The sequence below is a fragment of the Ptychodera flava genome, chromosome 11 (genome assembly GCF_041260155.1).
Source record: "Ptychodera flava strain L36383 chromosome 11, AS_Pfla_20210202, whole genome shotgun sequence".
Lineage (NCBI taxonomy): Eukaryota > Metazoa > Hemichordata > Enteropneusta > Ptychoderidae > Ptychodera > Ptychodera flava.
In genome coordinates this window covers 17,646,850-17,670,848 of record NC_091938.1, presented here as the reverse complement: position 1 = coordinate 17,670,848, position 23,999 = coordinate 17,646,850, and the positions used below count along the sequence as shown (strand labels likewise).

Sequence of the window (23,999 nt, the reverse complement as noted above, 5' to 3'; positions counted from 1 at the left end):
TGTCAATATGGTCGTCTAGATTTGATAAAAATACCTCTCCCTCTCTCTCTCTCTCTCTCTCTCTCTCTCTCTCTCTCTCTCTCTCTCTCTCTCTTCTATGGATATGCCAAATAGGGAGTAAGTATAACCTGTATTATAGTAACCTTCACCGTGTATTTTAAATGTTTTCTACTTAACATTAGTTTAGTAGTATGCATTTCCATAATGAAGACCCTCAGTCTTTGATATTATTAAGCTGTATTAAAAATTTAAAAACTGTCTCACAAAATAAGTGATTATTGTTATATTATAACTCCGAATGGTTCGCCAATACAATACGGTCATACCTCAGTTGATCATAGCAAAACATATGACATCAAAGCCGTAAACCTAAGAAGAGGAAACAATACCAGGCATATTAATATGGTCGTCTTGCATTACTAAATCTCTCTCTCTCTCTCTCTCTCTCTCTCTCTCTCTCTCTCTCTCTCTCCTCTCTCTCTCTCTCTCTCTCTCTCTCTCTCTCTCTCTCTCTCTCTTCTATGGATATCCCAAATAGAGAGTAAGTATGACCTCTATATAGTAACCTTCAGCGTGTATTTTTAATGTTTTATACTTTACTATAGTAGTATGAATGTCCATAATGAAGACCCTAAATCTTTGATATTAATATGGTGTATTAAAAATTTAAAAACTATCTCACAAGATAATTGATAAATGTTATATTATAACTCCGACTGGCTGGCCAATACAATACGGTCATACCTCAGTTTATCACAGTAAAACATATGACATCAAAGCTGTAAACTAAGAAGGGGAAGCATACCAGGCATTTAATATGGTCGTCTTGCATTAATAAAATTCTCTCTCTCTCTCTTCTCTCTCTCTCTCTCTCTCTCTCTCTCTCTCTCTCTCTCTCTCTCTCTCTCTCTCTCTCTCTCCCCCTATGGATATCCCAAATAGAAAGTAAGTATAACCTCTATATAGTCACCTTCATCGTGTATTTTGAATGTTTGATACTTTAGTTTAGTAGTATGCATCTCCATAATGAAGACCGTCAGTCTTTGATATAATTATGCTGTATTAAAATTTAAAAAACTGTCTCACAAAATAGTTGATTATTATTATATTATAACTCCCAATGGCTGACCCATACAATACGGTCATACTTCAGTTGATCAGAGCAAAAACATGTGACAGCAAAGCCGTAAAACTAAGAAGGGGAAACCATACAAGCATATTAATATGGTCGTCTTGCATTAATAAAATCTCTCTCTCTCTCTCTCTCTCTCTCTCTCTCTCTCTCTCTCTCTCTCTCTCTCTCTCTCTCTCTTAAACTTACAACAGTATGTAAGTATTGGAAGTTTAGCAATATCATGCATATTGTCAACATATCTTTTACAACGCATAACGGTCCGAATCATCTATTATTAAAATATATAGATGCATATTTTAGATCTCAGTATTTTATGTAAGGTTATAGCTTTGCTGTCTAAGATTTGCGTAACAAGCTCCATTCGATATTAAAGCTTTAATTGTATTTGCATGTTATTGTTAAAGATCATGCTCAAGTGATTTTAAGTGCATTTAATGTACGATTCATAACAAAACTGGTCTTTCCGTACGTTTATGCTATGAATGATTAACATGAACAACAATATATCATACATTGAAAACAATAGTAAACTCTTTCATACAAGACATATTAATAAGGATTTCGTGCATTAATAGAAATTCTCTCTCTCTCTCTCTCTCTCTCTCTCTCTCTCTCTCTCTCAATCTTTAAATCTCTCTCTCTCTCTCTCTCTCTCTCTCTCTCTCTCTCTCTCTCTCTCTCTCTCTCTCTCTCTCTCCTCTCTCTCTCTCTCTCTCTCTCTCTCTCTCTCTCTCTCTCTCTGACGTTAACAATAGAATGTAAGTATTGGAAGTTTTGGGATATTAAAAATGTTTGTAAATGTTATTCTTACGAATGCAAAGCAGTCAGAACCATTTTTTATTATAATATATATATACACGTTTTCAAAAACTTGGAAGCTATGTATACCTTTATTTTCCTTTATTTAGTGTTGCGTCACAACTTCCATTAGATATTATAGTTGTATTTGCATGTTATCGTTGAATACCATGTTCAAGGGATTTAAGGGTATTAGGAGCACTATTCATTAAACAAATGTTTTTACTATGTTTATGGTATAAATGATCAAGACGAATAACAATATTACTAATATTAAACAGAATACTAAACTCGTGCCTTTAAAATTAAGGTTGTCTGCATCTCGATGCCAAAATTTATGCCTTTGATGTATTCATGCTATGGAAAATGTTTTACTAATGATATTTTGGGGCAAATTTACCTATTTCACGTCCATTGAAAAACTTGCACCGAAATTTAGCACTGAAAAACAATGGTTCGCCAGTATGCATGTCTATATTCAAAACTTTCAGTCTTTGATATAATTATGCTACATTAAATATTCACTAAGTGTCATACAAAAACTACATATTATTTTTGATGCCTATCAATATAGCTGAATATTCTTTGGAAAGGTTACTTTAAGTGCCTGATATTTCAAAAGAAAAAGGAGACACAAGATTTATGAAAACTATCCAAAGTAATTTAGTAATATATTTCCAAAAGATCCAAAATAGAGTGTAAGTAAAGCCAATGCATATAAACCCTCATTGTGTGATTTGGAACCATATCGGTCAGAATTATACCTTGTACTTTGTCTATAATATCGCAAATATAATTAAAATGATAGATGTGTTTCGCTCTTAGTAGTGTGCATGGCTATATTTATAACTTTCAGTCTTTGATATTATCCAGCTACATTAAATATTCATAACATGTCTTACAAAAATTAGTTATTATTTTACATTGCAATCTAGGGAGCTTTACATTTAGTGTTGTGATTGTATTTGCACTTTATATAGCATGTGTAATTGGTAAAGTCCTCCTAATTATGTATATTCCAAACTTTGAAAGCTCATTAGATATACAATCCATATATTAGCTGACATGAAATTACAAAATATCTTTCATTTATACGACATAATTGTCTTAGCAAGTTTCATAAACTTCTTATAGTCCTTCCGGTCGTATATCCGTTATTGTGAAAGTTAGTTAAATATGCAAATTACTAACTTGCTGATGTAAAAATGCTTAAAACTACTTTCATTACTGTTGTATCAATTTTCTTCAATGTACATAGCAGGTTCCATCGATTCCAATTAAGTCAATCAAGATATATCCTTGATTAGAAAAGTTTGTTAAATATGTAAATTAGTAAATTTGATGTTTTACAAAGTGAAACCAACTTTTTTGTGACATTAAATAATAGTATGTTAATTATACATAATTAGTTTCATCAACTTTGGTAAAGTCAATCCATATACATTTCTAGTAAGGAAAGTTCATTATAAACGAAAATTAGTAATAAGCTAAAACAATAATGTTATACAACTTCAATAAATATTATATCATAGTATCTTCAATGTACATAGCATATATTCACAACTTTGATTAAACAAATTCAAATAAAAATCTCTAGTCCGTCGAAAAATGCAAATTAGTAATTAAAGTTTGAAAATATCTAGACCGACTGTTGGTCATTATAGTTTCTTCGACGTACAGAGCAAGTTTCAACAATTTTGATTATGTCCATCCAGCCGGATGTAAATCTCTAATAACGAAAGTTCATTCAATATGCCAAGTAGGATTTAGCTGCAATAAAAATGCTAATCGACTTTGAATATTGCTTTAACCAAGTACCATCAATATATATATACCATGTTTCGCCAACTTTGATCAGGTTTTTCCAGGTATATATCCCTAATTAGGAAATTGCGTTAATATGTAAATGAGAAATTAGCTAAACGACTTTCAATATTGCTGTATTATAGTATCTTCCATGTACATAGCAAGTTTCGTCAACTTTGTCAAGTCAATCAAAATATTAACACTAATTAGGGAGTTTCATTATATATGCAAATTAGGAATTGGCTGAAGTAAAAATGCTTATTGACTTTCAGTTATGTTAAATTATAGTAGCCTCAATATACATACCAAGTTTCTTCGACTTTGATTGAGTCAATTCAGATAGAATTCAGATATATATCCCTAAAAGGAAAGTTCAACAAACATTAAAATTAGCGATTAACATTTTTATGCATTGTGTGATTAACTTTTGCAGCAAATCTCATCTATTTCTTTTCAACCGTTCTCATTGTATGTCTGTTTTTTTTTTCTAAAATAAAAAATTATGCAAATAAGAAAATAATATATAGAAAATAATATGCAAGGCACACCCACCAAAGCCAATCAGTTTTAACCATTTTCAAACAGATTCCATTTACCCAATTTAATTTTGATCCATAAGCCGTTCTTGATTATTTCGCCAACAGACAGACACACAAAAGACACACAGGCAGACATCGCTGTGTGTAGTACGCTTAACAGAACAATCAGCAGGTTGCATCAACTTTCGCACGGTACTCTCAGCGTTAAATCTCTAATTGCAAAACTTTATTTAATATGCAAATGACCTGTTTATTGACCTTACACTGCTCAATGACTCATGGGACAATTAGATATCTATCAGATCAACATATGCAGCACGTTCCATCAAATTTAATGCTGTAATTTTTGAGTAATGTCACTAATTACAAAGTTCATTGAATACGCAAATGATCTCTTACTAACTTGACACTGCCAAATGCTTCTCAGTACAATCGGATATTTATCAGATCAATATCTGTAGCAGGTATCACCAAATTTGGTGCCGTAATTTTAGACTTATATACATAATTATAAAGTTTAGTTTGTTAAATATACAAGTCACTCTTAGTCTCTGGTTGTACATTGACTCCTTTTATTTCTAAAGCCGACGTTTCGAACCCACACGGGGGTCCTTCAGGGCACTAAACAAATGAAAGAAAACATATTCAAAGCGTAAATACAAAGATAACAAAGCTATTTGTGAAAGCCGTACAGAAGTGGTAAAAATGAATACAGTATAGTGGTTGCTAAATTAATGGATACAATATGCAATATAATAGTTGCAAAAAATAAAGAAGATGAACTGATAAGGAAATACACTATTTACAGTGGTGAAACTTACATTGTAGGAGCGTAGAGCCGGTAGTGTGTGGCTCAGACTCTAGGTGGAACAGAGTGTGAAGGAGAGGGCTCCCTAGTAGCTAATACAATGGTGAAAATGGATATGGAGTTAGGGGGTCACCAGTCTTTTTTGTTGATACCATAAGGGTGGAGGGTATTAAGTTTGGATATGATTTTCAGTTCGAGTGATTTTCTTATTTTATCTTGTTTCGAGTAAACTTTGCAAATACCGATGAAAGTGAAATGATTGATGCTGTGATCCGGGCTATTGAAATGTTGGGCGATTAGGGTGGGTTTATTTGAACGTATGCTGTACAGGTGTTCATAGATTCTTTTCCGGAGTTCGCGTTTTGTTTCTCCAACATACAGAAGGTGACATTTGGAGCATTGTATTGTGTAGATGACATTCGGGTGCTGCATGATAATTGGCCGGTTATTTTGTATGAGTTACCAGTGGTGTGGTTGATGATGACATCATGGTCCTGAATTAACATAAATTTGCATTGATTGCATTGTGTGCATGGCTGGCATTTTCCTCGGGTTGGGGTGTTAATAGCTGTGTGCAATTTTGATCTCACAAGTGTTTTTCTGAGATTAGGCGGTTGGCGATAGGCTACAACGGGAACAGTTGGGAAGGCTTTTTTTGTTATTTGTTTGACTGAATGATGGGCCAATGTTTTCTTATGATGTTCGATATTTTTGGTAGCGCTGGGTTGTAAGTGGTGATGAATGGTATGCGATTTGGGCCGGTTTTTGTAGGCTTGGAACATGTGATGAGATCTGGGCGTTTTATGTTTTTGGCTTCTTTAATGGCGGTGTTGGTTTGTGGGGGTTTGTTATTTTTGTTGGGGGGGGGTTTTTTTGGGTTTTTGATTTCGAATCATAAAGATGATCTGTGGAACAAATTTTCCTGTATTTTAGGGCCCGGCTCCCGGGGGTTGAAGGAAAGAAATGGTGTGGATGGCAGGAGGTGGTTAGAAGATACATATGTTTATCTGTGGGTTTGTTGTATATAGTGGTTTCAATTTTGTTACCTTGCAAGATCATAAGTGTGTCCAGAAATGATAATTGGGATGAGCTATGCTCTATTGTAAACTTAAGGGTGGATGGGCCGCGTTACTGTACTGGTGAAATTCAATGAGCTTTTCAGCCCGTGTGACCAAATAAAACGGATGTCGTCTATGAAACGTTTCCAGTGGGCTGGTTTAGGGTTATAGTTGGCTAGCATGTCACCTTCCAGTCTACCCATGGTGATGTTGGCATATGATGGAGCATTTTAAACCCCCGTTGGTCGAGGATGTCCAGCAAACATTAAATCAGAACCTAGGTTGATGTTTGGAACTGCACCCGAGAGTGTGGGTAGAGGGGCAATGTACAGGTCTATGATGAGTGACGATATGGACTATGGAAGTGTGTCTGTCTGTCTATGGGAAGGAGAAGCCACATTGACCAATATCAGAATGGTGTTACCATAAAAAGTTTGCAGTAGCGTGTCATGTGTAAATCTCCTTTGGGCATTCTCTGCGAACGATCAGTGCATAGTAAGCGACCACTAAGCGCTGTTCAGTGAACAATGCGATGAACACACAATTTGCCAAGAAACAGGGACACTGTCGTCACTGTAGCACACAAGTTGCACACAATCTGCTGTGGAGGAAATGCGCCCAATCTAGTGTGTGACATTTTAAAATTATCTATTTAATATGTATATGTACATATTTGTATCTTTTTCCATTTTCTGTCAATACGAGAAGAAAATGTGCGGTCAGTAAAGAGAGAGTTTAGGTACCAAGTCCTGTTCACCATCACATTTCAAACAGTAACTGGCCAGATACAGGTTGTTTTCATGGTATTCAATCATTTCATTTGTGATTTTACGGTTTGAAGGGCTGATGGGAGATAGCCTTAACAATATTGCGATTCTCTTTGATACTTCCATCGAATTCGATGCAACAAAAACAACATCACCACAACTGCCATCACCTTTAGTTTTTCGGCATGCTCACCTCTTACTGTCACTTGATCATCGCCTTTCGGAAAACAGAATGCGATATGCAGAATGCATACTGCTCTCTTGGGTTTTGTTCGGACTTTCAGTATCTCCACAAAATCGTGCGATTCGAATCATGTCATTCACCCCTTTACGTCAACTAGCTACCAATCACAAGATATGTCAGTCATGTGAATTTTTACATTTGATAGATTTATCGAGCGATCGTTGTGCTCAAATATCTAATACGTAACAACGAAAAATCGTGGTCAAGAGTTCAAGCTAGTTCACAAGGAGACATCATATTCGAGTCTGTCGGGTAATTTGCTTGACTAGTATTGAGGAGAAGCAACTAACATTGAAGATGGGTTGGTTTAATTGATGGGTTTTTACGGATGTGAAAAAAGTCATGACTAAATTTTTTACAGTGGGTCATGCAATAATATAATTGGTATAAATGTTTACATTGCACGCGTCTGTGTCCTTACGTGATGAGTTGCTGACAAACGTGGCAAAGCTACTTGTAAAGCATGTGTGGTAGGGGTACTTATACTGTTCGTAAGAACAATTGCATGCGTATAAGTTAACTTCCCTGCAGAACATTATGACGACAGGGTTTAAACAATTGAAAGCAATGCCATATCAAAAGTAATTTCATGAAAGCTTTCACTTCGACCAATTTCCCGGGTTTCCCCGGCTCATGGTTCACTTACACTGTATCATTATAGGTTACGGTGACCACTAATCCAGTTGATCAGGTGCAACCCATTTTCCCGACATTTAACTAGCAGCGATAAGAAATATATAGGCGTCGAATTTGGCTAAAAATTGCAAACCGGGAATCCCATATGGTTCATTTGATAAACATGCTCAACATCTTTTTTAAGGGAGAGCCCCAGCTTCGCAGGCACTTATCTTGACCTGATTTTTCACTATCAAAATAATCTTTAACCCGACGTGAATATATATTTAGGTAGCTCGAAAATTAAAAATTACGAAAATTGTAAGAATATTTCAAAACCTGTGTGCGTGTGTTTGTTTTGCTCAAAAATGTGTGTTTTTGACTTTTTTCACTTAAAAAAGTTTAAGTACGAGGGGTTGATGGCCATTGGTGAGCCGTTTACTGCAATCCATAGCATGGTAAGGTGTTAAAAAAACATGTCTTGGATTTTTCATACTCAGCTTTGTTTTTGCATGATTAGCCTTGGAAGTGAGAAGTGGAGGGTTTTGAATAAATTAAAGCTTTTGCCCACGTTTGTCACTCTATCTTTTGTTTTTTGGACTATTATCGGAATTCTGGGACAGAATTTTTGTAGAAATATGACATTAAACTGTTCCAATAATCATTTCCATTCAAGGTAATATATTACCAGGTCCATGGGACAATTGTGATTTACAAATTGAAGTAGGACTATCCTGAACCACTGATAGTTAGTTGTGGTACCAGGTGTCCGGAATGGGTAAGCGTACCCTGCTAGCAAGCTACACCCGTCAGGATTGGTCCCAAAATTGTCTAAATATTGTATGAAAAGATACAGGATATGAATCACTGTAATAAGTCAAAGCCGGGAATGCTGTCGTTAATCATTTGAGTGACCGAGGTGTCATATTTGGCCACAATGTCGTCATATCGACCGTAGAACTTTTTGAAAGTCCTAACGAGTCTTTTGTTGTGTATCCTTGTCTCAGTAATTTTGATGCCAATGAGCTGCGTCTCAGAAACAGTCACTAACTACAACCTGTGCAAAGATAAGGCTAATCCTTCAGCGGGGCGTCACATTACACTCTCCAGAAGGTGCGATACATTGCCAAAACTGGAACGCAGTAAATCGCAGAAATGCACATGCTACCCATGGAGTCGCACAAAATCAGCTAAAAATCCGGTTCGCTCACATTTTCGGTGGAAATTCCCAGTCCGGAATGAAGTTCAGGTCTTTTTACATAGTTGTCTGAATTTGTGGTATGAATGAAATAATACATGACGCGAAAATTGGAAGAAAATGAACACTGACACGGCCAGTTCGCGGCGTAAGCATTAGGTTTTATTTACACAACTGTCACTCCGACTTAAATCTGCGGATAATCCTCAAATACAAATTAGCGTTATAACTGTACACTGCAGTGTACCAGTTAAAAATCTTATTATCATCCGAAGAAATGGCCGGCTGCGCATATATTTTTGTAAAAATGATGTGATTGTGCCTGCGAAGTCCGATGACATCCTGTCTTTTGGTTGCGAAATCGTCAACGCGTTTTCAGCTTCCTGTCCGGAGAGAGAGACACATGACAATAAATTAACTATATCGTCCATGGCGACAAAGCCGTGAAGTTCATTTAGACGCCATGTTGCGTACGCTAGGTTTTAGTTTTAAGTTCCGTACTGCCAAGGTGAAAGTTTCTGAGCACGAGTGCTGAGCGAGGTGACCGAGTCAATTGTTCTTGCATCCTAGCTTTTTTGCGTCTTCCACGGTATCAGAACCCGACACTTCAAGTGTGTGTCAACTGCATGTTTTTGCACGACCACAGTCCACCTTGAACACGGTTTCCTACCTCAGAGCAGCTTTAGTGCAGTACAAACACTGTTGTGTTGCGCAGATTAGAACCTTTCGTCATACAATATCTGGTATCTGAAAAGATTTCCTAACACAAGATAGAGGCTAAGGTAGCAGTTGGCGAAAACTAAAATAAATCGATTCTGACACAAAACTCCAACAATTCTAACAGCCCGGGGTATAAAAGCGACTTGTTTTGGCTCAGCGAGTAAGTAAAACAGATATGAAACTGTGACCACGCTGATAACGGAATGCGTCATTCTCTAAATCGCGACGGTCGAGTTTTGTATAAGTAATGAAATACGTGAACTTCAGTCAAACAGTTGAATTTCGCGTTTTCTGATATATATGTTGAACGAGAGTACATCGTTCTTCCGTTGTGACGGTCTGTTGAACTACTAGTACGAGCCGAATCACTGACTGATATCACTACGCATGTAATGAATATTCATAAAATAGATATAAAATAGTCCAAGACAATAGTTCTCAGTCTCTCTTGATAACGTCGGCGATGCAGAACAACAGTCACACTTCTACTCCGCAAACCATGCAGTGTAGCACATCTCTTGCGTCAGCCCATATCAGCCCGTCTGCAGCTGAAGCAACTAAGGGTATTACAGCTACAAACTCCGCTACATCAGCGGTGGGGACTCCGCCTTCTCCGAGTGTGCCAACGGTACCTTTACAGCAAAATATTGTGCAACTCAGGTGAGCCCTTGTAATTGAAATTTCTATGTGCAATGCCAAATGTCTTATGTGCAAAGTTTTTTGTATGTTGCCTCTACTGCGGGCGCAAGCACAGCTGTTAGACTATTTGGCTATTGTGAAAGAGTTGTGATGTTGGTCAGCCCTGTACTTTGATTCTCTCTCTCTCTCTCTCTCTCTCTCTCTCTCTCTCTCTCTCTCTATCTGTCTCTCTCTCTCTTCTATCTATCTTGTCTCTGCTTCTTATGTTTGAAAGGGTTTGGACGAGCGCTTAGGCTCGATATATACTGATAGATGATTTTAGCGAGGAGGCTACGGAGATATGTAAGCAGCGGTACGAGTAAGATTGTGTATGGTGTGCGACACCTGGCTCGTAGAGGTGCAAAAGAATGAATGAAGGCATGTGACTCGCCGCATCGAGGTGGCTGTAGTTTGTTCAAGTAAAACGTGACTATGTACGAGTAGTGCAGAGATACACTGTTTCGCATTGCATATATGACTTGCATTTGGGGCCAATTTATAAAGAGATTTTTTCCATCTGTTTGCAGTTTCTTGTAGGAGATGCACAAGTACATTTGCGAAGCAAGGTCGACAAACTGCTGCACTGCAGGGACGTAGACTCCGCAAATATGGGATGGGCGCGTGGCGCTCCAACACTTAGTGACCTGGCACAGACTCGCATCGAGATTTCAAATCCTCAACTCTTCTAGGTGATAGAGCCACTGGAGCAAATCATAGATTGTTTCAACGCTCATGGACAGTCACGTCTTTTAAAATTTGAGAAAAACGAGTTCAGAATAGATGCGGACGTTTATATCACTTTTGCTAGATTTCAAAGAGCGGGAAGAAATAAAAGTTCAAGTGGGGAAGTTTCTGAATAATATTCGAGGTCACTCGCGATCACCATACCGATCACCAGCGACGCACATACAAGCAATAAAATACGAAATGCTGTGGCTATGGAGAGGAAGGCCACATTGAAAGGAAATGCCAAATGAGGATATGGTTTGAGGCATGCGATCTAATAGAATTGCAGATATTTGAAAAATGAAGTTGTAACAAAATGATATGGAAAATAAAGTGGAAAAATAAAACCAACTGGAAATGGGTAAATTGTTATTAAGGTGTAACGTGGAAATGTGTAAAATTGAAAAAAAGTATATTCTATTTTTTAGTACATGTCACGAACTGCGATTTGAGTATATGTGCAAACAACCACACTGAATCGAAAACTCGTTAGCTCAGTAATACTTGTGCTTTCTAAGCCAACCAGCTGGCTATCACTGTGGTACTCTTGGACAGGGGGGCCTTCCTGCAGTGCCCTCGCCTTTTAGGCGGCCTGCCTTTCGCATGGTCCTGTCCGGGGGTGCCTCAGCCATTGTAGATTATATTTTCGCTCTGTATAATGGCTGTAAATAGCATAATTGATATCTCAATAAATGCTCAGCAATGGGAGTACGAACTTCTTGTGGAAATTATAGCTGGATATTGTGTTGGGCACCCCCGGACAGGCGCAACCTGGCAAAAGAAATCAATAACTTCCCACTGGTCCTGTAGGGCACCTATTGAGCTTCACCATTCAAATTGTCCTGCGTATAGAGTTTCAGACGTGATTATTGCAAGTGAATCTTACAATCGAATTCAATATATGGATCAAGCTGGTTACAGTTAATAATACTAGACTAAAAATCCTCCACTGGTTATCTCGTTGTGTATAGATTCGTTGTGTATAGACTTTCAACATATCAAAGGGATTTATAAGAAAGAGTTATACATACTTCAAGGCATCGTGTATCATTTTTGGAGAATTAGGATTTTGAGGTATGGAGAGTAAAAGTTATGGAGGGTGTGGGAATGGATTGGGTTAGAGAATAGGAATGGAAGACCACCTGATCCACAGAATAAAGGAAAAAGATATCTCTCACTCGAATCCTTTTACAATAGGCTATGTCATTGAGTGAAGTTTTGAGGCTTTAGATATTATAATATTTTAACGACAATAGAAGACCAGCAGCGCGCTGTTTCTCAGCATGATTGAGTTCATTCACAGGAAAAAGCAGTCGTGGATTCGAAAAAAACACGTTCGTGGTTGTTTAATTGTTTTCACGTTCAGGGAAATTATTCCATTATTTTTCTATTTTGATTTTTTAAATTTATTGTACACGTGTATGATTACCTAATTACAATTGAATCGCAATCATTCAAAAACTATACTGACATGAATTTGTACTGTGAATTATCGCATACTTTTCGAGGTTGACTTCGACTAATTTCTTGAGCAGTCCGCCAATAAAAGAAGGTCGAGACAAACTATACTATTTGTCTGCTCTATGATTAGTTCCAGTACAGATTGAAAACCAAATGCTAGGTCAACATTGTGTTTATATTGTAAATCACGGCATCATTCTAATGTAATTTAGCAAAATTTCACATACGTTACCCGCATAGAATTTACAATGCATTACGTTTCACAACCGGGCAAAGCAGACACCGGCGCGATTTTCTTGCTGTAAAAGTTCGAACTATTGGCATATTTCTAATTTCTACTTAGAGGAATGTTGCTTGACCTACTGTTGAAACAAAAAGACGTTGCAAACATTTTACAAGAAGAAAATAGAAAGTTGGGGTGACGTGCAGGAACGTAATCTTCACTGGATACTTGAAACCGCTACGTAAGCGGGAACAATTTTTGATGCTGGACTTCAATTGGCATTTGCAGACATATAAAAGATTATCAAACATTTTATTTTCAGTCGCAATTAGTTCGTAGTGGGATCATATTGAATATTAGACCTCATTAGGTGCCGACAAACCCGCGACAAACATAGAAAACGTTAACAGAAAAGACGTCATTTTTTGGCAGTAGGCCTAATTTGATGAGGCGGGATCAGATTTGAATGTCAGACCATACTTGGCATTGGGTCACGTAACTTTTATCGGAAACGAATGTACGTTTTTGTTTTCGGCGGTGAATATAATGTAAACTACAATAAGCAGCCTCTCAGTTGTGCGCAAGATGTATCACTAGCTATTGTTCGAAGCTCAGTCCAGTGTTGAATGAGTTCTGCGTAAATTACAGTGCGTGCTTACGACCACTTTCAGTTCAAGCCTTTTGTAAACGACTTGGAAACTGGAGTTTTAAGGTTGGATTTTAACTGACAATTTTAATTCTTCTCTCCTTCCCGACTGTATGTTTGATATTTCGTTTAAGTGGACCATGCTTTCACTATCGACGGCTAATAAGGTAGCCACAACATACCCGAGCGACATACTTCTACTGATAACGCGGAAAAAGACCGACGCATGCACACTCCTCCGGGTGGAATTAACGTAATCTACTTACGCTCTTGAGATAGTCTTGACTAATCTGGAAACCGTTAAGTCACAGATGGACTGCGGTTAAGTTAAAAGAAAAACGACGGCACGCGAACTTGCCTACAATGTTCATTTTTTGTTAAAATCTAACTGACTGACTTGCCTGGCCGTTAAGATAGGGTAACGTAGTTAATGATTGGTATTTATTGACAATATTTCAACCTGAACGAAGTTATAAAAGAAAGTAATTATTCGCATATCGTCTATGTGATGGAACCTATAGACATCGAATAGAGGGATCCATGATATATTTTATCGTTTCACAACTGACCAATGATACTATGACTATTCTACCGTGGACGAAAACGAAAATTCTCCGCGCTGTTGGTTTTGTGTCAATTTTTCATGGACTTTGTAATAGATTTTGGGTCGATATTGGTGCCTGTTTTCTGTGTTTGAAAAGCATTTGTGAAGGGCGTTTTCGAGAAATACATCATCTTATTTCTCTGCTTTTAGCATTCCAAGTTTTCAGTTAACAATATTTGCTGCAAACGGCCTTTTATTCAGTTTGGTTCTAGGAGAGTATTGGTTTATGTAATCGACTTTGATAGTTATGGCAGCTTTCTCATTTTTGATTTTCATTGCTGGACAGGGTTTTTGTATTGCTCAGCAATCTTTTTAGTTGGTAGATTGTAGTACCGATTAGATGACAGATTGCATCTTGTATTGATACGATAAGTTTTGGCAGAAATTGAAGACAAGTTAAGCAAAAACAAAGCGCACAGTTCCGTTGTTTAAACCGCTATCGTTAAACCTTTTAACTGTTTGAGCGATGTGGGCAAAGTGTGTTTGAATTAACACACACCGGATTTTTAGGTTGTCTGTCAGGATATCGACGGAATGCTTACTCCTTCACATATTCGCCAAAGCTATGATTTTGTAAAAAGGATTTGTTTTCGTTCCTCGTTTTATAGACCATGAGGAGTGTCGTTAGAAAACGACTCGAGGGTTGATACCAGAAGTATTAAGCTGCAGTGAAAGAACAGTAGAGAAAAATTGAAACAGTACGGAGAAATTTCAAACAGTTGAGAGAAATTTCAAACAGCGTGCCGGATTTTAAACAGCGCGGAAAATTTCCGACAGGGCCGATATATTTTCATACAGCGCGGAGATAAATTTCAAACAGCGCGGAGCTTTTACACAGCGCGGAGATATTTTTTTTACAGCGCGGGATTTTTACACAGCGCGGAGATTTGTCGTTTTCGTCCATGGTACTATTCACGTGATCAATATACATTGACGTTATGGAATAAGAATTTGTTTTTTCGTGCGGTCGCATAGCCTTGAGACGAAAAATGAAGTACATATCAATTGTTTGTTTTTTAAAAGTTTCCTAATATGAAGTGATTTTGTGGGAATTTTGCATTCATCAAATATACATATCGCAGCTCGGCAATCAAAACAGAACTTCTAAATAAGCTATCTCGTCAATATGCTATAGCATATTACCTGCCTAAAATATAAACCATTTTTATCGAAAGTTGTTTTTCTCAGGTTTTTGCCACTACAAACCCATTTGCAAAAACTTGATGAAATTACTTTCTATTGATTCAGATCCTAACACCACTCTCTTTTAGTTTTTTTTCTAACATTGCATGCAAATCCCTCATGATAATTTTCATAGCAATATGGTATCTCATGCATCTGTACTCTTGATTATTATTTCTTGTAACCAGAAATTTTTTCACCGACTTCAAGAAGCATCTCAAAGTCCTGGAATGTGCAAAAAGCTTTTTCGAGGACGTGTAATGTTGGTCGGTGCATATGGTGCAGGGAAGACATCAACGAAGAGAAGTCTTTTCAACGAACCGTACGAAACAAAGCATTTAAGCACCGATGGAGCTGATGTCTACAGTATAGATATCACAGAATGGATTATAAAGGGTAATGTTTTAACTGATGAGATCATGTTGGGAATCTTGTGGTAGCATTTATGAAGCACTGGTCAAGAATTAATACAGTCCATACGATCATTCATGTAATTCTCACAAAGCCTTCATTCCTGTACGTGTATACACGGCAACCAATATGGTCCCCTTTCAGAATCTAGGTCATATTTTAAAACTATAGCCGTATCAATCTCTATTACGTTGCTAACTTTGCAAAGTTATCAGTGAACAGCTTAACACTTTACTTCCCACCCTTGTGCCAATAGCATCGTTCTATGGGTCTCTGTAATGTATGCCCGTCAGTCAGCAGACCAAATTTACAAACCTCATAGCTAAAAGCTACCTTCAGAACCAAATGTAAATTTTGATGAACTTTCCATATGTGTAGTGTCCTATGACATATAAATGCACATCAGTTTGTTTCTAGATCTGCTATAATACAGTCCGATTCATTGCGATAAATTGTTAGATTACAACTATTACTCAGACGAACCTTGACTAATATGAGCCAATCTATGATAACATCCAACCACAGATTTTCAAATATTTTCTGCGGTACATTTGCCACAAATGCGATTAACGGTTTACATACCGCTATTGAAGCTAACCTTAAGGGCAGTCTCTACCCAAGCAGCATACCCCTACCTCTACACTGTAAACATGGCATTCCCCGTCGAAAACTGAACGACTTATCAAGTAGTTACTGTGTAGTGATTAGGTCTGTACCGTCCAAAAACGACCTATTTTTGGGAAAATAAGTGGTTGGAACTTCATACATATTTATTTTGTGATCATACATACCTAATTGTTTTACGTCCGGAGAGCATAACAACTTATTTTGTTATCTACTTGGTCAAAATAAACAATTACGTTTAATTTCCTACAGACTTATGTTGTTTTGGGCCGGTGTCGCGTATTTAAGTCTGCACAATAGGCATACACTGCATATTCGGAAATGTGTGATAGTTGATTTTGATTTTGAAGTTCAACAAATTGTGTGAAAAAAACCACCATTTGACTTTGATCGGTACAGAAAATCAATCACTGACTTTTTATGTACGTTTTGCGAATGATCAGTTCTCATTGAAATCGTGACTGTTTCTACAGAAAAAAGACAAAAAACGATCAGACAGTTCGTGTCCGTGTCGGCTACATGGACGATCTGCCAAAAAACACTTTGCGAAAAATGAACGTTGAGCTCGACGTAAAATATGGTTGAACTTATTTCACGTGCATATCTCCCTTTAAAAGCCTAGTCTTTCAAAGAACTGCAACTCAAAAATAACGTATATCTGGTTCTTTTGTGTTTTCTTACCGGGCCCTTTCAAACATGAACAACGAGTCCGATCACAGAGTAGATTGAAAGCTTACGGCTACGACTACGTATGATGCCCTATATCCCAGCGTAATATATAAGCATAGTTTCAACATCGACTCACGCCGGACGTGCGCGATGAAAGTCATCATCGGGCCAAGTTTGTATTAAAGTCACGAGACTTGTATGTCGGAGACGTTTTTGCAGAGCGTTGTGATGATCTGGTAAAGGTTTACATGTAATGGATTTTCTGTCGTTTTAGCTTTTCAAACGCGAGCTCGCATACAGCTGTGTTCGATCACGTTGCTAGATGGCTGAGTGCGTGGGTCACATGGGTCAGACTTTGAACCCAGGACTTTAGAATCACGCCTGATGATGTCATAGATAATGTGAAGACTTCTTTATGATTGATCAGATTATTGTAGATCATGTGAAGATTTCTTTATGATTGGTCAAGTTGCCAAAAGGTCACGGGTCAAATCCTAAGCGGCAAATTAAATCTGATATGCACTGGTGGGACGTTAGGACGTTTTGAGTGAGAGAGAAAATCGTCACCTCTTTCCGCTCTGATTTTGACACAGTTTCGCGTAAAATTACCGTAGGACATAATCATTCAGGGTATGTACAGGTTAGCTATGAATTTAAAACCAACAAACAGCGTTTACGATGCGTTGATGGCCCTTGGATGACCGATTCTGAGATCGACCGCGATATCGTCCCGTAGAACACGAACACAACCAATATGCATAGTTCGATCGAAGCATGGAGGCAGGAGAGACCGAAGAGATTGTTTAAAAATTCGGTAAGTAATTTCCAATACGCCTTATCCACGAGTTGTCTCTGTAATTTTCGCAGTTTTCACTTCTGTAGTCACGCTATATTGATGTCATTCTTGGCGAACCCTGTTCAAGTATACGAAACGAACGGACGGTGTTGGCAAAAATTAAACCATGATGGAGGTTGGTACCTCAATATGGACAGTGAAGTGTTATTTCACACTGTCTATCTCTGTGAGTTGTAGTAACGAATAGAGCCAGGCTATTATCTGTTATTTTTACTCATTGATTCAAAATTTTGACCGGATTGATGATATACAACAGATACTCATATATTTTTATTATTTAAACTTTGACCTGGTTTTAATATTATAAAGGGATACTTTTTGATTTACATTTCTTCTGTTTGAGATGTGCTGAACCCAAATCACCACCGGTCAGTAGTTTGGAATGGTGTGTCACTAATCAATGGGGAAAATGAGGCTGAAAAGCAAAGATTTGGTAATCACAACGAACATAATTTATAGATATGTCATGAGTGTTTTTATCAGAAGGTAAATTATTTTATATCAATTATTATAATTTCATTTAAGCACGTGAATGCTCTTTCCATGAATTTTTATATTAAGGATAGTCGACGAAGTACAAGCAATTTCACTCTCCACATGTAATGACATCCTTGTCTGTTATTTATCATTTTTATTCTCAGTGTATCTATGGGCAAAGGCCAAGAAGCTGACCAGACCAATGTGAAGTTTCAGAACAAGATCGGAAAGTATAAGGATGGCATCAAAAACAAATTTTGATAATGTGAACAATCAAATGCAGACATAAAGACGTCTTCTGTTGGGTTTTTCACATGAATCTCCCCTTCCACTATGAAATAAAGAGCTTGCAAACTTGACATCAGAGAACTGCTTCTTGTGTTGTCTTGTTGCTTCTTGTGCTGTCTTGTTCCCTATGTTGAGGTAAGACTAATTTTTAGTTTCTTTCATGGCAAGTCTATCCACTACAGTTCATTACAAAATGATTCTGAACCGAGTAAATTTGTAATGGATGGAAGTATTGGGAAGGCTACTATGTACACTGTCCCATGAACTCTGCTGGAAGCTGCCCTCTGTCTTGGGTATCACTGTCCATTTTTCAGTTGTTGACCTGGTATATCAAGTTTAGAAGCATGATAATTATGATCAATTTTTTCATGCATCAAGACTTGAATATATAGGCATCATGTATGCCAATTTTTAAGAACATACATACTTATTGTCAAGAAGTATGTATATATGCTAATTAATACATGTAAATTTTACATACCAATTTTACGTGCTTATATATGCTGATTAATATATGTAAATTTTACATACCAATTTTACCTGCTTATATTTACGCGCTTTAAGTATGTATTGTTAAGTGGTTATGCTAATTTTTAGGTCTGTATGGCCGATGCCTACCTAGCTAATTTACATTTTTTCGGCATACACATACTTAGTAGTATGTACAGACCTAACTTTGGCCATAGACAAAAGGAACAAGTCTGTAACGAAACAAGTAGGTATCTGCCACAAAAACAACTTATATACAGACTTATTTACAGACTTATGGATAACTTAAATAAGTATGTGAGTTTATAAGGGTCATTCTCCTGCAAGCTTCCAGACTTTGCCACAACCGCTCCCTCTCCTGAAGTCAGTACTCATTCTTGTTCTCATAAACCTTTTTCAGAATGTAGCCGTAGGTTCAAACAATGTCCTTTAGTTGAATACCTACCTTACATTTATTGCACACGTAAATGCTAACAAATGACGCAAACAAAAGAAATCATAAATTCATCAAACAGTTCTAGTATTTCTAGAACTTATAGTTCTAGTTCGGATGATACCCAGGACTAGAAGAAATATCCTGTGAAAGATCTTTCACAGGATATTTCTCCTAGTCCTGGCTATACCCAGGACTAGAAGAAATATCCTGTGAAAGATCTTTCACAGGATATTTCTCCTAGTCCTTGGTATCAAACGACCGAAGTGTTTGCATATCCAAACATGTTTTTAGGACCCATTTACTTTACTTTTGATCCAGCTGATTGTTAAGTCTTATGAATGACAAAATATTTCATGAGATGAAACTGTTTCGGAATACGTGTACGCAAGTACCGCTCTAAACTGGTTCCTAAGTTGGAGAACTTCAAACTTTTTTACGCAACAATTTATTATTTTATTGTTCTTTCTTTCATGACTCACCCATTTACAGTATTAGAGGAAAGGACTTCATCAGCACAATTTAATAGTGTTCCCCGAGAACTATACAGAACAAAAACAGGCTAGCAAAAATTGCGTCGGGACGTCACAGAGAAGGCAAATTGAAAATTCACTACCAAAGTTTAAACGGTTGCCTTGGTCCAAGGGTTGCGATGGTGACTACTTCGCAAAGCGACAATATCAGATCTATGCACGCTGATCATGACGGCGATTAAGTTAATGTATCGTACACATTGCATAATTTTTTTAAATACATAGAGTGTATGTAGCCGTCTAAACGATGTCCTACGGTTATTTTAATTGAATTTTTGTAAAATTGAGAGCGAAAAACCAGCGACGATTCACCGAGAAACTCAAAGAGGTCGAAACTGCCGTAATCCGATTTGCCGCTCAGAATTTGCCGGTTACGTTTTACTAATCTGATCGCAACGAAGTAAACATTATTTGTGATATCATAAGGCATAACACTGTACAGCTTCAAGTTTAAAGTCCTCATGATCGTGATCGCTGTACATATGAACACAGCGGAGTTCACAAGCACTTGAAAAGCAAATAATAGAAAATTCATATAAATAACCTTCTGCCTTCGACTAGACAAGCACCACTGCGTTTAAAACAACAAGCACGCATTGAAAACAACTGTGCTCATTATGACGACGTCCCTGCATAACATGCCAGAACATATGGGGAAGCCCTACATAGCACTGATTAAGCGCCGGGCGAACTTTTATGTACTGTATCTCATGAAACCTAGCCTATTAGTATTAGTGTACTTTCTCTGAGGTTCGGACGCTCATTTCGATGAAAGAACTGTTTTATTAGGACAGTGGTGTTCACTAGATCAACTCTTTCAATTTTTATTCGGGCATTTTTCTTTCGAGACAGATTACGTCCATCGGCAGGTTGAGAAATCAGTCATTCAATTAGGATAATGGATTATAATACATCTAATCATAGTTTGAACTGAGTGAGCGTGGTCTATTAACGGCGTTGAGTGAGTGAACTAATCGAAGTTAAGTAAATGATTGTAGAAATAATGTCAATAGATCAAAGATTATATGTTAAGTTAATCGGAATAGCAATGCAATGTTTATTTCGATTGCGTACGTGTTTTCTTCGACCGCGACTGATCAGCCACATGCACAGTCGGCCGTACTATATCAGATCTTGGAACATCGGCCGCTGAGTCTTTAGTTTAGATGCATACACTTTAATGGAAAGCTATTTCAATCTTGATAAACCCTTAAACTTGAAAACATGTACTTTGTCTAATGATTATATTTCCCTAGTGAATGGTACCATAGTATCCTTTACAAAACTAAATGTTGTAATTGTGTTTTTGTCACAGTATAAATCAGGATGAAAATCAGAAAAAGAAGTCATGAAGTCCAGAGAGTAAATCTGGGATCTTTCGTGAGAAAATGGCCAATTGTGTTGCAGCCTTACGTCTCAATATTTCAAATCATGAACGGTCTGAAATGGTTTCAACTTAAAGAGTACTATCTAATGTGGGAGAAGTTTATCTTATGTTATGGTTAGGATGCCCCCTTCGGGAAACATTGCAATGACCAAAGGGATAACTACTGAAAATTTGATCTGTCATGAATACTTTCTTGTCTGCCTTTTAACGATGATCAATCTGCTTATTTAGTAAGTTACAAATCCTTTGCAGTAATTTAGATAATTTTGGTTTGGTCACTATATTGAATATTACACCCTTACTGGTTTAAATTCATCCATCAGCAATTCAAACATATTAACTATAACACAGTATCATGAAGATGTCACTATGCTCACATAATAGGGGAGCTATAAATCAAATCTTAAAAGGAACAAGAGGGGATAAATAAAATAAATAACATAAATTTTGTATTTTCATTTAGAGTGTACTTCTGATTACAAAGGCCATAAATCTGTGAAGCCGACGCAGAAGTTACTAGGAGACGTCCTTGTGAGTGGAATGGGTGAAATGAAATATGGCTATCGCAAACACCAGGCCACCAAAGCCGAAGTAGCAAATGTATTGGACGCAGTAAAACTAGAAGGGGAACGGATATCTGATGTCCATTACAGGTTGGACGAGATGGAGAGTAGTGACGAATCAAATGTGTACTTCAGTTTGTGGGATTTCGCAGGACAAAGTGTATATTATATTACCCATCAGGTTAGTTTCACGATGTTTTGCCTTTTTATTTAAGGAGAAATTTCACATTGTCCACAATCACAACATACAGAAAAAGGAATTACTTACGCAGAGGTCTGTTACACTTTCACTCTTGCAATCATGAAATTATGAAGTACAACATATTAGTACCGTTACACAACATAAAACAACACATCATATCTAATGTAACAACCTGATGTAATGACACGAATGAATCATTCTATATCATGGTCAATATATTTGACCTTGAAAACTGACGCATTATTTACAGCGAAGAACAAAAGTCGTTTAAGGCGAAACCTCTGAACTTACCATTCTCGATATTTTTGAAACGTACTCAAAAGAATGAGGAAAGCCTTAATACTGGTTCAGCTACGGGAGTGCGTCGTCTTACATGGAAGTCTTGGTGGTGAGCGCTCACTATATGCGATAGCTTATCCTACATGCTAAGTGCGGATCGTGGGCTGTCTAAGTCGGCCATATAGGAGTTATGTGAATATGTAGATGCAAAGTCATATTTCAAAACGATAACAAAGGCGGGCAAAGACCGACACATTAAGCCTGTGCGGCGTTCAATACCTACCAAAAGCAAAGGTTTAGAAACGATATCAAAGACGATTAAATGGGCCAAAAATGTTGTCTTTCTCCTATATCATGCAGTTATTTGGTATATAATGATGAAAAGGCGAGCTATGGTGGGCAAGGGCTGTCATAAATTGTCAAAAATGTCAATGTCGATTTTACTTGTTTATTTGTTTTCAGTGAAAAACCCCCATGATGAAACATGCAGAAAAAATGGAGTAACCTAATGAGAATTTAGCAATTACAGATTACTTTTGAAGAAAGAAAAACAGTGAAGGAGAAACATTCAAGCTAAAGTAAGAAACAAACAAAATTGGACAAAAAATCGAAATGATTCTTCATTGAAGAAGTTAATAGTAAAAGTAAACAAAGTAAAAATAATATTCAATGAAATTACGTTTGAACATCAAATGGCTAAAAAGAGAAATAAATGAGAAACAAAATATAATAACAAATTTAACCAAAGAATCTTTGAGAAGGAAAACGAGGTAATCAAACTCAAAACAAAATTCAATGAAATTATCTCTGAACAATAAATGGGCAAATAAAGAAGAAACGAAACAAAATAATAACAAATTTAACCAACGTACCTTCGAAAAGCAAAAAAAGAGGTAATCAATAACGTAAAGGTTACAAAACTCAAACAAAAGTCAGAATGCAGTATTGAAAGAATTGTAGTAAAAAACAACATAAACAAAAAAAAATTAGTGAAATAAATTTAACTTTGAAAAATTAATAAAATCAAACAAAACGAAAAACATTTAATCAAAGTCAAAAAACTATCTACTGTTGATTGACCAATCAGAGTGCTCAATTCAGGGTGTTTTATCTACTCGTAAAGCATTGGTCACCAAATTCCAGAAACGAATGACAGCGCCATAGTAAAGTACTGTCCAATCAAAAGTGAACATGTCATAATCTGTAGACATCTGGTACGTTTTAATATTCAAATTTGGTAACACAGCGGAAACCAGCTGCAACACAAAATCTGCTGTGGTACAAACATAAACTAATGTGCCCTAGGGCATTTAAACTAATGTGCCCTAGGGCATTTATAGGATGTTCCATTACATTGGAAGGCTATTTCACAAATAAAAGTCCTAAACATGTTACATTGACAAAGGGGACGGTTGACGTAAACACATTGAAAACGAAAATATATCGGTTAGGGGCGATAGTTTTTAAGTCGGATAAAATTAACCCTCGTACTCGGGCTCTGCGGCCTCGACATTTTATCGTTGGGTTGGACTTTATATACAAGAAGAGCCCTCGTACTCGGGCTTTATCCTATACATAAA

At 37.0% G+C, this 23,999-nt stretch overlaps 1 protein-coding gene and 2 long non-coding RNA genes across 3 annotated transcripts in view; all 3 read left to right on the top strand.

The window, feature by feature from the left end:
* LOC139143694 (uncharacterized) overlaps positions 1–23,999 on the top strand; it is a 231,820-nt gene that overhangs the window by 73,260 nt on the left and 134,561 nt on the right. The gene's annotated exons all lie outside the window — the stretch shown is intronic.
* LOC139143690 (probable serine/threonine-protein kinase pats1) overlaps positions 14,737–23,999 on the top strand; it is a 54,167-nt gene continuing 44,904 nt past the window's right edge. The window contains exons 1-2 of the mRNA XM_070714209.1: positions 14,737–15,604; positions 21,839–22,119. The gene's annotated coding sequence lies outside the window, so the exon portion shown is untranslated. The remainder of the gene's footprint in view (positions 15,605–21,838; positions 22,120–23,999) is intronic.
* Positions 17,105–18,604, top strand: LOC139143681 (uncharacterized). The gene is made up of 2 exons (XR_011554653.1): positions 17,105–17,726; positions 18,410–18,604. It is a non-coding gene; the product is annotated as an uncharacterized lncRNA (long non-coding RNA).